Source organism: Pyrus communis, chromosome 17 (assembly GCF_963583255.1).
Source record: "Pyrus communis chromosome 17, drPyrComm1.1, whole genome shotgun sequence".
In the NCBI taxonomy this organism is placed as follows: Eukaryota; Viridiplantae; Streptophyta; class Magnoliopsida; order Rosales; family Rosaceae; genus Pyrus; species Pyrus communis.
In genome coordinates, this window is record NC_084819.1 from 10365859 (window position 1) to 10382226 (window position 16368).

A 16368-nucleotide genomic window follows, 5' to 3' on the forward strand; every position below is an offset into this window, starting at 1 on the left:
TTGTTTTGAAATAAATTTGTCATAAATACTAAACCCTAAACCTTTACCCAACGGAACCATTCGTCGGGAAATGCACTTCATTTTTTAGAAGTGACATCTTTGAGATTTTACCTGACAAAGGGGTCCATTGGTTAAGAGTTTGTAACCCGCGAACAGAAACATTTTGGCAAGAAAAAAACTTGGGAAAAACAGTAGCCTGACGAATTACAATCCAGTCCATCGGTTAAAACCAATTTACAGAGGGAATTTTTGACATACTGGGAAAAAAATATGGAAAATTTTGGAACTTTGCCTAACAAATGAGGAGGTCTCTTAAGGGACGAAACCATCCGCACACTGCTTTCATAAATAACAACCTCATTACTACAAACCATCCCACCCCTCACATAGCTTTATGAAACAAAACCCTTCTCTGAATTCACTGATCTTCCCTCCCACCACTCACATGCAATCTATAAAACTAGTGTGGAAATGAAGGAGGAAGAGGAAAGCACGGAGTATGGAAATGAAGAGAGGAGGGTACTGAGGAGAAAGAAGAAAAGGAAGAAAGACATTTATAGTTGATGGATATAGGTTTACCCGACGGAGGTCCGTTAAGCAATGACTATGCGAGTTAATTTTCAGACCCTTGTGTGGATAGTCGTGAAATTTCGATGTCTGAATTGGACCTATATGTGCTACCTGACGGACATTTATCGGGTAAGTGGTGCAGTATAAATTGAAGAACCCCGTGGGTGGATAGGTAGACAATTCGAAAGTTGAAATTTCGACCATCGACTATTGGATTGCCCAACAGATCTCTATCGAGAAAGGTTAAGAATTAATTTTTTTTTCTATATACATATACAGAAATCGATTTAATTACATATATGTATTTATTATATAGGTTTCCAATTTTATTATTTTATAAATTCCGTACTCCAATCCAATTTGATACCATATTATTATTAGAATTGAACTTTTCAATTAGAATTGGACTTTTTGAATTTTTACCGCTAATATCAACCTTTAAGCATATGCAAACATGTTTAATGAGGGGGATTGTTGAAACTTAGTGTTTATTTTTTATACTTTCATTAAGTACATTGTAAACTTTCGTGAACAAAGACTTAGCTATAAGGTTTGCAGCTTTAGAATCCATTAGAAAATATTGAGAATAAAAGACAAATTTACATGAAACCATTTAATGTTGTGATATAAAAAAAATCTAATTTTGCAATGCCTAATGTATCTGTTAGGGATAACAAAAATTTATAAAATAATCTGAGTCATGAACTCACAAGGAAACACTTTAAAATCCAATCTTGCTTGAACTTTACAAACAAGGCTGAGTCTTTTTTCTTGAATGGCCAAGCCTTAGAATTTAGGGCTTTTCACCCATTATGGTGGTATCCACTCCATGTTCTTCCACATGCAAGAAATCTGAGAAACTTTTGTTCACCACATTTTTTTACCTTATGGTGGTATCTTCACCATGTTCTTGCAGACTAAGATAGTATTATCTCTAATGTACTCCCTAGACCTCTGGCCATAATAGCCATGCCTTTGCTATTGGTGTTTTTCGTGACCTTGTCCAAAGTTGTGAAATGGTAAGGTTTGAGCAATGGGAACAGTGGCTCTTGAACAAAAGAAGAATGGGAGAAGGGAGAAAGATGAATAGGAAAGCATGGAGTAGAAAGAGAAAAATGAAGGTATGAAGAGGAAAAAGAAAAAGGAAGGCACGAACTTATAAACTGATGATAGGGACTTGCCCAACAAAATCATGGCAAGTGTTAAGAAAACGTCGAGCAAAGTTTGTGGCGGTAGACATTTATTACATGTCATTAGTGGACTTTTGACCGTTGACATAACACTTAGCAAACAAAACTCCGTTGGAAAAATATTTCCTAAACGACGATCATCTTTTTCGTCCAATAAATGTCTCCCATCTACGCCAAAAGTTTACTTCACGACTTAGTTCTTGCCCTACGGACCTTTTCCGTTGCGTAAATGTTTTCAATCAACCCAATATGTTGACCTTCTTCGCCTTACCAACTGAAATATCCGTCGGGTAAAGCCTTTTTAACCGGCAAAATTCCTTCTGTTGCCAAAGTTTTGTAGGACAAGCCATAGTTTTTGGGAGCGACTCTTGTAATCTTTATGTCTACACCACATGACAATAGATCTCATCGATGTAGGCACATGCATTTGAGAAATCTAACTTTTGCATCCACCACACCACCACCAAAATTGAAGTTATAGATGATATGCTTTTGTTTAGCCCATTTCATAATGTATTTCAATGATCCAATTGTCTAAATTTTTGGTCTTCCCTCAAATATTATCTCTACATAAAATCACCCAAATTTGAAATCATATGACTATTGGATTTGACGGCAGTCATTTTAAGTGTTTCTTTATGTAACCATATTCATCCATTATCTTCACTACAAATGAATGTCTTAATGGTTTTGAATTTGTCTAATTTTTTGCAATGATGATCTATGAATGATGAGTTGAAATATTTTGAATCCTTGAAAAAAATTATGAAATGAGAACCACGAAAGTGTTTCAAAATGTGTGTCAAAATAAGTGTCCTTCGATCGTAACCACATATGTATAACCTAGACGATATTGAAATATTTCGAATCCTTGGAAAAAATTACGAAATGAGAACCACAAGAAAGTGTTTCAATATTTGTGTCAAAATAGGTGTCCCCCGATCGTAACCACATATATATAACCTAGATAATATTGACGTTGATTAATTTTTGTGAGAATATGTGGTCAAAATTCATAGTTTAACAATATAAATCTAGCTAGGAACATAATCATAATAAGAGAACACTACACTACATAATAATATATTTATGTGTTGACTCACCTCTCCTTCTTGATTTTAATTTCTATCCACAATCTTAGTCATTGATGTTTGGTCTTGAAATTCACATTTTTGGCCGAGTTAATATTGCTACTTGATTTTGCACGCACTTGGCCCATATGCGTTGTTTGATGAGAGAAATATTAAGGTGATTTTCAATTATTTTATATTGTTATGGTTTTGATAACTATAATAATTATCTTTCAAATGATTAGAATTATCCTGATATTTTATTGATATTTACTTACCCAATGATCATGATTGGTTTCTGGATAAAGGTTGAATTCATCACTTAATGCGACTAGGTTTGAAATTTAGTTCGAGTAAAGACTCAACGACGATTGAGCTTCTGCCAAGAATATTAATTTTGAGGATATTTAGAGAATATGCCAAGGAATTGGAATATTATCAAAATCCTGGCGCTCAGTAGACTTGGTTATCCCGAAGTTCACCCCTATAAATAGAAGTGGTTTTGCAACATAGAGAAGACCTTCAACTCAAATGACGACAAATGGTCTACACGAAACCCTCTCACACCCTAAGAAAAGTACTTACTGCTTCACTAACCCTTTTGTCACCACATATTGTTGCCAAAATTAGATTAACCGAAATCAACCCAATTAAGTCCAAATTTTAATGCTCGCAAGTGTACGAATCGTTAAGTAGTATAGTAGGCAAGCACAAGATCGTTCCAACTAAGATTGAAATAATTCTAACTATCTAACTTAATTTGTATTGCACTTGAACTGAAATGGAAAAATTGATGATTTAAGAAAGAACTTTGAAATTGTAAATGTAAACAAATGACAAGAACAATAAAGAAATCAAATTATCAATCAATTGCAAAAGACACTCAAGCATCCAATTCACCATAACCAATCCAACTCAATTCCTACAATTAATTATTAATGAGTAATCATCCAAATTGACGGTCTAGTTCCTCTAATTCATATAGTATCCATGGCATCTAGATTACTATGTATACTTATATGTGTTATCAATCTATGACATAGATTACTAAACACACACGAGTTCATTAACGATTTGAGAACTACTTAAGAGACTGCATGAAACCTAGTGTATGGGATCTATATCAAGGAATTCATGGTACCATTTGCAAGATGCTAAAACCGAATTACCAACATGGCATCTATGTTAACTCGCATCAAATACACTCAGCTCAAACCAAAGTGGTGGCCAATCATCAAGATTAAAATGAAGATCATAAGCACATCAAAATGATACTCAACTTGAATGAAAATTCATAAATAATTAAATTGAGAAATTAAGAATTCATAGTTAGGCTACATCATAGCCCTAGCGAAAAGAAATTAGTTTCGGAACATAATTGGAAATATTATTGAATTCATAAAATTAAAAGAAAAATAAGTTTAGAAAAGCCTGAAAATCTCTTGCTTTGCCACTGCCTTCTTCCCCTTGATCTCTACCTGCCGCAACCTTTTTTTTCCATTTTTTTTTTCTTGTTATCTACTTGCTTCTCCCCTTTATTTCCTTTCTTCAATGATCAATAATGATTAGGCCCACTATTGATGAATTAATTCCAAGCACTCCAGCCATTCCTCTTTCTTTTCCTTTGCTGTAATCGACGAAGGCTTAGCACCAACTTATTCTCAGTCTAGTGCCTCTTCAGTTTACTCACTGCAGTATGTCATTGGCATCTTTCCTGGTCTTTGGGAGAGAAAGGCATGATTAATATTTGTATTAGCTGCGCTGGAAAGAATAGGGTTTTTGTTCTCATTTTCTTATAAATAGTCATGTGGCTAATGGGAGGATAAGGGCAAAGCTCTTATGAATGCAATTCCTCTCTCTTTTATCATCCTACATAAAATTCAAATGATATAAATGTATTACATGATCCAGTTGCACATGTAACAACTCTTAATATGCCAACAGACAAATGATTTAATAATTAGAGCAAGAAATCAATGACAATCAAAACATTCTCCAAATTCACTTGACTAGCAATTATAGAATTTTAATATAATTTTTTCCATCTCATTAATCTAGCCACAAAACACAAAGAACATGCAATTCCTTTCATTTAAATCAAACATAAAACAGGAAAATGTCATTCTCGAAGTGAAATAGGTAGAATAATTTGTGCTTATCACATATTCAGTTTGGTTAAACATCACTGAGTTAACAAACCTATGCCATATTTAGTTTGGTTAAACATCAATGGATTCATAGAATCAATTGGTCTAGGAGTATCTTCCGTTTGGTTAAATTAACAACACTACTTCTAGTTTAGTTGGTTACCTATCCAATTCTTTGCCAGTGAGGAATCTTTGATTCTCTCATTGAACGAGGTCACTTAATTAGCTTTATCGGCAAAGTGAGGTGTTGTCCAGGTCACTTAGTATTCAACACATTAAAAGACGAACCATTGTTGAACTTCACATCAAAAGGTATAACCTTATCTTCAGGTTGTAGAACCTTAGGGCGAGAGTGTTCCTTCTTTAGCCGAAGTCACTTGGTGCAAAAGTTAGCAAATCACCACACCACCACATTTATCTCATTCGCCCGATTGAACTCAATTGCGAATTTGAATGCCTACATCAATAAAGGACATAATTGGCACAATAATTACTCAGCATGTGCGCCATATAAGCTTTGTAATTTCTAGAATCAATAGTTACATTTAACCTCTAACTACTTACCATTCTTAATGCTTTTTCTATAATTTAATTCAAACAGTGTGTGCCGACATTATCCAAACATTGTTGTGGGTTTTGCTAATTAATTACTGATATAGAAACTTTTAATTAATTTAATTAAAAGAAAGTATGATCATCTAGCTGAATTTTTTTTTAGTGCCATATGATGCTGCTAGTTCTTTTTTTACTTTTTTATTTTTTTTTATTTTTTATTTTTTATTTTTTATTTTATCCAATTAAAATTGCAGGGTAAAAAAAATCCTAGAAAGTAACCGGTTGCAATTTATTAAAGAACTATTTTTCTCTTTTGCGGTTGTCTTTCCTCACGCTTCTCTGGTTCTTTCTCCATCTTCCCAATTCTACTAGCACATAAGCTAGAAACTCTCTCTTCCGCAGGACCAAATAATTAGTAAATTCCAATTTAATAAATAGTTTGAGTCGAAATTTCCTTAAAAAAATTCCAAATTCTTATTTCTCTCACCGCTTTCGAGTATGGGTTCCTATCCTTTTATGAAACTTTGAGGTCTAGAACCTGAAAATTTGCCAATAATACTATCTGGATTTTGTTTCACTTGATCATAAAAATAGAGATGATAGAGAGACAGGAGGCGGGAAAGAAATTGGAGACGAGAGAGAAATTGCAAAAACGGTGGGTCGCTTTTAGCGAATATCTAAGTATCATTCTTAAGAGGTCAACCGTTTTTGTGCTTCATAGTTGCAATTTGCTCTGTGGCCGTTCGATTGAGGAGGAATCAATCCTAGCCATGTATTGGTCGTAGTACCTGACATTACGTAGCATTATAGATGGGAGGTTTAATAAAACACTTTCAGTATTATTCACTTTTAACGAAAAATCATATTTATACATTTCTATGGTACTATTCAATATACCTTTAAAAATAAATTTTCATTAAAAAATAAATTTTTTTAAACTTTTCGTTAGTTTTAGTTTTACGTAAATTTTTTGCCTCTGGCTAGTTGGACTTACATTAACTGTATTAACTGACAAACAGATCCAATAATTCCTATGTATCAATAAGGTGGGGTCAATAGAATCTCTTCAAAATTTTTGCAGTCCAGTATACATCTAAAGTCAAAAGCATAAATTCAAAGACTTGAAAAATGCTATCTCAAGCTCCTCTTCTTTTTTAATTTCTGTCGGCATGTGTACATAAGATTAGTAAACAAATGGAGTCAAAAAGCAGCTTACCAATATGTTATTGTTATGTTACGATTCGAGTCTTCCACAGAGAGCTAGACTATTCAGATTAAACCTGAAAAAGCAGCTTACAAAAACACTTTAGGGTCGAATATCAATCCTTTTTGGTTGCATGCATGCATAAAGTTATCTTTAATTGTCTTGAATAATCGTACTTTTCTTTCACTATATACAAAGTGTGAAAGAATACAAATCTTCTTTTCTAAATTGTTTATTTATTTTGATGAACTAGCTAGTGAAGTTGAGTTGTTGAATTGATTCTCTAAAGGAAACAAAAACCAAAAGAAGATTGCCCAGTCAATTTATTGGCCTATGTTAATCAAACACCATGCAATTAGGCTTTTAAGATCTTGTAGCACCGCCCTTATCAAGTCTTAAATCTCAAGTAAAGTCATGATCGACCAACTGAAATGAATGTCCCCAGATGATGTGAAATTTGAAACCTCAAACATGATTAAGTAGGCATGCAGAAAATTAGACACCTCTGTCACCATAAGTTAAGTTTCCATGATTAAGTCAACAAATATATAATCCGAACACTCTCATGTCATGTTTATCCTCATCCTACACGCGTAGAAATAGACAAATAACAAAAAGAACAAAGCAAATTTTGTTCGTTACCAAATAAATGGAATCAATATATATTAAGAAACATCTCTGGTACCAAACTAGACAATCGTTGAACCAAAAACTTAAGTTGCTAGAGAATGAGTTAATAATATATTCCAAGCAAACTATAAGCAGGCATCGAGCAGATGATGTAACATTAGGGTTTGGATACAGTGACTAATGTCCGCACCACATGCTGACGGGCGCAAATTTCTCAAAGAATATTGCAACTTGTAAGTTGTAATTATCCTACTGACGGGTAATCACTCATTGCAACTTGTAAACGGCATTATATAAAAGTGTGCGGAACCCCAAAACCCTTGACTGGCCAGAAAACCTAAACCCTAAAATTTTGATTTGCAAGGCATGCTTGCACTTAGCTAGCTATATACTACATGGTACAAAACATGAGGCCACGCCACTGCAGGCGTATATGTCTCAGTGTGACTGCCACGTCTTGGAAGGGGGTATTAAAAATAATGTACCATGCAAGGTCAAAGTGTGTTTGTCTTTGCTCACACGCAGCAGTAGTGAGATAAGAAAAAGAAAAAGGGCATAATATATGGCTCCGAGTCTGCGATTGGCCCAAGGGTTTGTCTCTTTTCATCTCAGTCGGCTTTCAAATTGAAAGCATTTTGTTTCTTGTACAAGAAGCCAAACACTCATGGACAAACAACTTGGAACATCCTTATCTTGCTCCATATATCTTGCACGATGTATTGGGGATTCGTGACAATACCATTCTTTTGTTGTATTATATTGTCGCCTATCGTGTTCTTTGAGTATTAGATCGTGAACAAAGGGTTGAGTCGAATTAGATTCGCAAAAAAACAAATTGTAGCAATAGTTTTTGAATTATTATATCGTCTTAAAACTCGTTTTGGGCAGTTAGGAAAAAGAAAACACTTAATGTGTATGACAAGCTTATATTTGATAAATTATTATGGTGATTGAAATTGAAAAACGAATCGAAATTTCAGAAACAGTCTAGAAGCAAACTAGACAGAAAAAAATAAATGAAAACAAGGGTTTTCCAAACAGGTAGGAAACATGAGTATATATAATGTGTTTTCCAAACATGAATAATGAATCAGCCCTAGCCTAGCTATGCTGTAACATATATAGGATACAGACGTGACCTGGTATCCTTTATCCATACATTGGATCAAATCTCATCCTGAGTAAAAAGGTAAGATACTGAATGATTTGGTTAGTTTTCTTATACTTCCATTGAAAAACAAAGAACAAAGAGCAAGTATAAACGATTTAAATAAACGATATGCATCCTCTTACATTGATTATTTTGATGAATATTGAAGGATTAACATAATTAATTTAGGGGTTGTGTTATTTTCTGTGAATATATATCCTGTTGGTTAAAGTTATGGCGAAAATGTAAGATCTTTGGAGCTCATATGCGAGCAGCCGCAGAACGTTTGTACTATCCACATTGTATTGGTGCAAAATTTGAATAGTGAGGAAGAACTTTACTACTGTGTATCAGTCATGACATCTTCTCAAATATATAATAAAGAAAAGTGTGGTCTAACAGTCAACATCTGAGTGTGAGCTGAGCAAGCATGACTCTTTATAGTAAAGGTAAAGCCTTCCATTTTTGGGGTTTGCACCTTCAATTGATTAGGATATTTTTTTAGGGATGTGATATCCATACAACTCATTTTACTTCTCACATACTTTTTTAATTTTCGGCCTTCGGATCGGATGAATTGAAGAAGATCAACGAACATAAATTATCAATGGATGTGTGAGAAGTAAACTGAGGTGTGTGGATAACACATCCCTTTTTTTATTTGAAATAACAATAACAAATTATTTTTTTTTTTTTAAATTCCCTCTCTTTTGGGTGGGTTCGAATGGAATCATTTATAAAGGGACTTTTTAAATAATGTAAATTGGGTTATGAATGTAATCAAACTTAGGGTGAAAAAGTGACCTGAACTAGCACTCTATGTACAAGCAGTAGTCTAATTAAGCATGATGTTCTTAATCATTATCAATTATCGATCCAAATTTTTCCCTCCAAGAAATATGTGACCATTTCTAACTGTTGCAGGAGCAGATTAAGACCCAAAAGTTAAAAAGAAGGTAAAAGCAAAATAAAATGGATCAAGTGCAGTCTAAGTAAGCCATTTGAAATTTCACAAAACCTACTAAACTACCAGTCACAAGAAAGCCTTTTTGTAGTCAACAACTTTTGGCTTTTGGTAAAAGTCTATAAGGACAATTACCATTACCAAAACGATGTCTAACCAATAATCCCATTTGATTAAACTCGATTAATTGGTGGTTAAGAACTTACAAAAGTTGAGCTAATTGGTCCCTGGAACAAGTAAAAAATGACATAATTTTCTATCAACCACCATGAGAGGTTTTAGAGCTTTTTTTTTTTTTTTTTTTTTCTTTTGGCAGACAAAGTGAAAAAGGGTCCTTGCTGTGCTTCAACTTTGAGAGACCATGCAAGAAACTAAAGTTAGGGTTTTTTTTTTTCCCAAAATTTTTAAAAGAAAGCAAAAATATTTTTGGTGGATGGGGTAGGCGTCATATAATAGGTACTACAAATGTCACTTGCTGTTTGGAGCAACAGCCAAAAGTGACCACCAATGAAACTGCAGGCCATAACCATGCAACTTTTACGTGATTCTTCAGCATATAATCAGGGAAAAGGATCCTCGCCGATTTTTTTTCTGGGGATCCTAGGGATCTCATAATAGTGACCATTTATCGTATATAGTGCGGTTAGCTTTCGTTAGGTACTATTTAATTTTAAAATTTAAATTTTGAAATGATTTCTGATCGCACGATATACGATGAACGGTTATAATTACGGGATCCCTAGCATCCATAGGAAAAGGATCCGACCACGAGGATCCTTTTCCTATAATCAGTGAACAAAGGCTAAATTTGATGCAGACATCCAATGCCGTGAGGCCACGTGTTGAGCAAGAGAAATTCCTTACTTATAGCACAGGATAATGGGGTAGCTAAGCAGGCTATACCACAAAACATGAGTGCTTCTGATTATGCATTGCAGTAAGGCCTTTGATGCAGATTGCAGAGCGATATGGCAGCTGCAAAGTCCAGATGCCATTGGAGAATACACAAGTTTTTCTCTCCTTTTATTTCAATCAGAAGTACTGGAATATTATAATGAATTTATAAAGGGTTTGTTAGATAGTTGAGCACTCACTTTTTCATTCAAAATTTCGAGTTTAATTTTTCTTCACTGATTATTGCTTGTATAAATAAATACTAAGTAAGTTGAATAAGCAAGTCCAAATGTTGTTGGCACATGTGCACGTAGTATTTCTTTGTTAATGTGTTATAATTGGCTCAAGCTATAAATTCAGTTTAGGACAAAACTACAAGTTTCAAATTGCTTTTTGAATATTCTAAATAACAACCTTCACATGTTTAATTGTTTACACACATACTCTTTTTCTCTTTGTATACATATATTTAATAATATTTGTTTTGATTTGTTTAATCTAATGATCAGAAATATAGACTATAGATATATATTAGATTTAAAGATATTTTATTCCTGATTTAGAGGAAGGGTACATGGTGAAATGTACACAATAAATAGGGACATTGTGAAGCTACCAACAACTGCTATAACACTGTCTGAAATCTACTTGTAGCAAGATATGGGATTTTCATAATAAATAAGATTTAAGTTAGCATTGGGAAATGAAGGTAATAAAGGGAGAGGGCATGCAGTCAAAGAAATTCAAAGCATTTAAAGGTTCAGAAATTTTTGCAATTGTTCTCCAGCTGGTAGTCCCTCACATTGTGCAATTTAAGCTGTGCAGGCATTTGCTGTTGCATCAAATGGTATCCCATCTTTCTAGCTATTGGACATCTTCTAGCTAGATCATCTGTTTTTTCTTATTACCATTGTTTGGTTTGCATTGGCTGTCCAATGAAATTGAAGTCTGAGCAGAAATATAATTCAGAAAACCAGATGAGGTCTGGCAAGACAGCGTCATAGACAGGTTTTATCTCAATGTTGTTTGTCCCCCTCACACATTCTGCAGAGGTGCCATTACCATTTGCCACAAATCATGTGTATGCATGAAATGTTAAGAAATCGTTTGATAACTATTTTGTTTTTTGTTTTTAGTTTTCACTTTTTGGTATACTTTTAATTAAAAAAAAAAAAAAAAAAGAACAACTAAAAACTGAATACCAAAAAGTGAAAGCTCAAGGTCAAATAGAGAGTGGTTTTTAATTTATTTTCTAATAGTATTCTTCTTCACTGGTAAGTGAGAAATCATATGTTCGATTCTTGTCAAAGGCGAATTTGAACCACATTATTGCTAGTCCATTGTGAGACTTAACCCATTATCCCACCCCCTTAGTGTATATAATATCGTTTTTAAAAATAAAATTACCAAACAAGATTTCATTATTAAAAAGATAAAAATAAAAAATAAAAACGAAGTGATTATCGAATAACCTCTAACCTTATTATTATCTCACATTGGATGCAAACTTTTTTATCTATTGTTGGAGCAAAAAATTCCAGTTCAACAACAAACAAAATTGTAATATGTTGGGAAGTAACACGTCATCATCTTTCCTTGTCACTATGGTAGCTAGCGGAACAGCTGGTATATATTGCAGACATATGAGGCTCAAGTTAGTGAATGTTCAAGTAGATTGTAAGGTAAGAACTATTTTTTAGTACCACACAGTATAGCAGACGTATTATTGTACTATGCTTTGGGATAATAGTCATAATACTAGAAATTTATGTATAAATTAAACATTACTTGATTAAATAATTGATGTAGAAGGTTAAGACCTATCTTCATCTATAAAATAACAAATATATAAAGAAGTTTTGTCGTTGATTTATAACTAGCTAGCTACAATAATATGTGCTACATGTATCTTGCATTACAAAATAATATCATGCGTTTTTCCCTTTTGTTTATGAGTTTAAGTGGCATTCAAGTCTTGGCCTCCAAGTGTGATGTTACTTGATTTTTATCCATGACTGTAATTAGTCAACATCTATCCGTTATTAGATTTGAATTCAGAATCTTTTTCAATAAGATGTTATTTAAATAATTAATCGCGGTTCTTGAAAAAGTGTACTACCGTGATGAAGTTACCCACTGATCCATTTAAAAAAAAAAAAAAAAAAAGTAATCGCGGCAGAGCCAAATTATGTTGCGTTTGTTGTGTAGTGTTAGCAAAGATGTCTACTTAAGAATATTACTTCAACTAATAGCAATGCGATATAAGTAACAGTTGGAGAACACAGAGATATATAGTCTTAATAAAATGCCATAATTAGTACTAATGATTTTAGTGTATGTTTGTATGTGGGTGTGTGATATTCTAATCAATTATTTTTTTACTAACAAACACATAAAAACATGCCTTAAACGCGCATGCAAGCATGCACAAGGGTTATACATAGTATATTAGTATAAGCTCAATCCCCTACTAAGAATAGTAATTATGAGTTTATAATCTCCAAACATAGGGACTTATATAGGGAGGTGGGCAAAGAATTAAGTAGACAGACAAAAGAGAGAGGTGAACAGAAACAGGCAGAAAGGCCAATTTTGGGGATTAGGGCAAATACTAAAATGAAATATGGTGCTGCATATTATTTTAAGGGCATGGGTTCAGTTCCTGCAATCCTGACAATGAACAAAACTTAAAATATAAGCTTAACCTAATAATAGTTTTATGCAGCAAAAATTGCAAGCAGCCCACAAAATATGATCAGTAACAAATTAGCAAATGGAGTAACATTATAGAGGAAACTGTTTTTCTTTAGGGAATTGTTGTGTATATTTAAATTTTTGTAATGTTAGTAACAATTCTTTCTTTAACTCATACACGTTGCAAATTAATGCTGATCTTGATGAGTTGTGAATATAGATTACAAATTTTAATAAAAAAAACAATACAGTTAATGATTCAGATTTATAGTTTCACCTTATATTGCTATATAGTCTAGTAATAAATAACATTTTCCTATTTAGCAAATCAGTAATGTTCTATTGCCACAAGTATAAAGTTAGATAAATACTTATGATAATTCAGGTTTGGTCTAAATAACATAAGCATGTTATGCTTCTAAATAGTTAGTAAGAGAACACTTCTTTATTATAGAGTAACATTCTTATTCCATGATTAAGTTGTCAGATAAATACTTATGTCACAACAATACAGTCAATAGTTCAATTAGATTCACGATACAAAAGCATCTTATGTTGTGCATAATCTCGTAAGAGAACTCATTTTCCTTCAATTAATATAAAAATGTGGGTTTATGGAGAAGAAGATATTCTATGGGAGAAGAGGCAATGCAAATGGTGATATTAGTGTAGATCGATGCGTATTGGGGACAGCATGCTTGGAGAAGTGAAGGGGGAGGTGGAGGTGGAGGGGGTGGCGGAGCGTGGTGGATATAGGGAAGGGGAAGGAGCGCGTGAAAAGAAAATTGGAAATGTTTCCTATGCTTACAACAAGTGTGTCGAGTGAAGGAGGGTTGATGGGGGCACAAGCTGGTAGGTCATAACCCACTAATGTTTTTTATTCAATCATATATGCACAATGCTCCATATATTTATCCACCACCACCATTTGCTTCTGAAATTGCCCATACTTTTCTTGTTACCTCACATAAATATACGTAAATGTTAAAATGTCATAAAAATACAATTAAATTAGCCAGTGATGCCCATCTTGAATGGTTTAAATTAATATATACCCCCCTGTGGGATTGTCCCTTTTTTGGCTTTTTCCTAGGTTAAAAAATGGATGTTTGTCTGTGTTCTTAAAGTTATTATCTTGACTAAAATAAAAGAGAATGGCCGCTCGCTAGATTGTTGTTAATTAAATGAACACTAGTGGATGGTTTTTAAATTAGGTTGGCTTTATTGTTTTAACATCTTTGCATTTTTGCCTAATCTAGAGTGTGCGACATTATTGGCATTACTATTTATGGATGTTTTAATCTATTTGTTTGTCTTAAGGAATAGAGTAGTTAAAGGTATTTTTTTCAAAAGTTCTGGCATGTCATAAAGAATGATGTGGTGAATGCTATTAGTTCTTTTCTCACCTCCAAAAGGCTGCTACGGGAGGCTTGTTTCACTCACGTTGTCTTAATTCCTAAGGTGAATCAGCCGCAGGAGATGTCACAATTGCACCCGATTAGTTTATGTAATGTAATTTACAAGATTGGGGCAAAGGTGATTGCGAACCGATTGAAGAAATTTTTTGATACAATAATTTCTCCGCATCAGAGTGCTTTCGTCTTAGGGAGGTTGATTTCTGACAACACTTTGGTGGCATCGAAAATAGGCCATTTTCTTCATAATAAAAGGTGGGGCTAAGAGGTATCTTTTGCACTCAAGTTGGATCTCAATAAGGCGTATGATAGGGTGGAATGGGATTTTTTAGAAGCTATGATGTTGAAGTTGGGGTTTGACGGTAGATGGGTGGCGGTGGTGTTGATATGTGTGAAATCGGTTTCATACTCTTTTTTGGTCAATGGAGCAGCACGTGGGTATGTGGTGTCGTCTCGCGATCTTCGTCAGGGTGATCCTCTATCTTCCTATTTATTTCTCCTTTGCATTAAAGGTTTGTCAGCTCTTATTGAGCACAAGGAGCAGCGGGGAGTCATTAGCGGAATTCGGATTTGTGATGGCTCTCCTAGTATCCATCATTTGTTGTTTGTCGATGACAGTTTCTTGTTTGAAAAAGCCAAGTTGGAAGAGTGTTCAGAGCTCCAACATATTTTGGATGTGTTCTCCCAAGCGTCAGGGGAGGAAATAAATTTGGGGAAGAGTAGCATCGCATTTAGTGCTAATGTGCATGGCCAAGAGCAGTAAGGACTTGCCAATTTTTTGGGAGTCCAATTGGTGGAGCGGCATGAGCGTTATTTGGGCTTGCCTACATTTGTGGGTAAGAATAAACAACAAACATTTGCTTATATCATAGAAAGGGTTCATAAGAGGCTGAGTGGGTGGAAAATGAAGTGTTTAAGTAGGGCAGGAAGGGAGTTGTTTATGAAGGTGGTGCCTCAAGCATTGCCTACATATGCTATGAATTGTTTCCTTTTTTTGAAGACTTTTTGTGATGAGCTACATCAGCTAATGGCTCGGCTTTGGTGGAGGTAGTGATCTAGATTCGAGGAAAATTCATTGGAAGTCATGTGATAAGTTGTGTCTTGCTAAGTTGGAAGGTGGCATGGGGTTCTGGAATCTTTATGCGTTTAATTTGGCAGTATTGGTGAAATAAGGTTGGCGCATTATCTAATATCCGGAGTTGTTAACTGCAAGGTTGTTCAAAGCTAAATACTTTCCCCATACTTCCTTTTGGGATGCTCCGATTCCCTCATCTTCGTCTTATTGTTGGTTTAGCATTCTCAAGGCTAGAGTAGTTGTAGAGAAGGGTTCGAGATGGTTGATTGGAGATGGGACTTCGGTAAGGATATGGAAGGATATATGGGTGCCTAGACCCTCGTCTTTTCGTCCCATAACTCGTCCGCCTCCCACATTAAGTGAGTTTTTTGATGAGGAGGACATGGAACATATTTGTGCGCTACCTATTAGTTATTGCCTTCCTCCGGATAAGCTAATATGACACTATACCGGCAGGGGACATTTCACAGTCAAGAGTGCATATTGGGTTGCTTGGGACTATGTAAAACCACCATTCGTGAGTGTTTCTTCCTCAGCGTATAACGGTAATCCGTTTGCTCCGTTATGGAAAGCTATATGGAAGGCCAAAGTCCCGCCGAAAATGCGGAATATGGTATGGAGGACATGTCAAAACATTCTTCCGGCAAAAGAAAATTTGACTAAGAAATGAGTTCCTTCGGATTTGATGTGCGTTTTATGTAATGAAGAACCGAAGATAGTGATGCATGTTCGTAAAGATCGTCATTTTGCAAGAGCTACATCGTTTGCAACCCCATGCAGTTTTCTAGTTGATTATGTTCCTAGCGGATC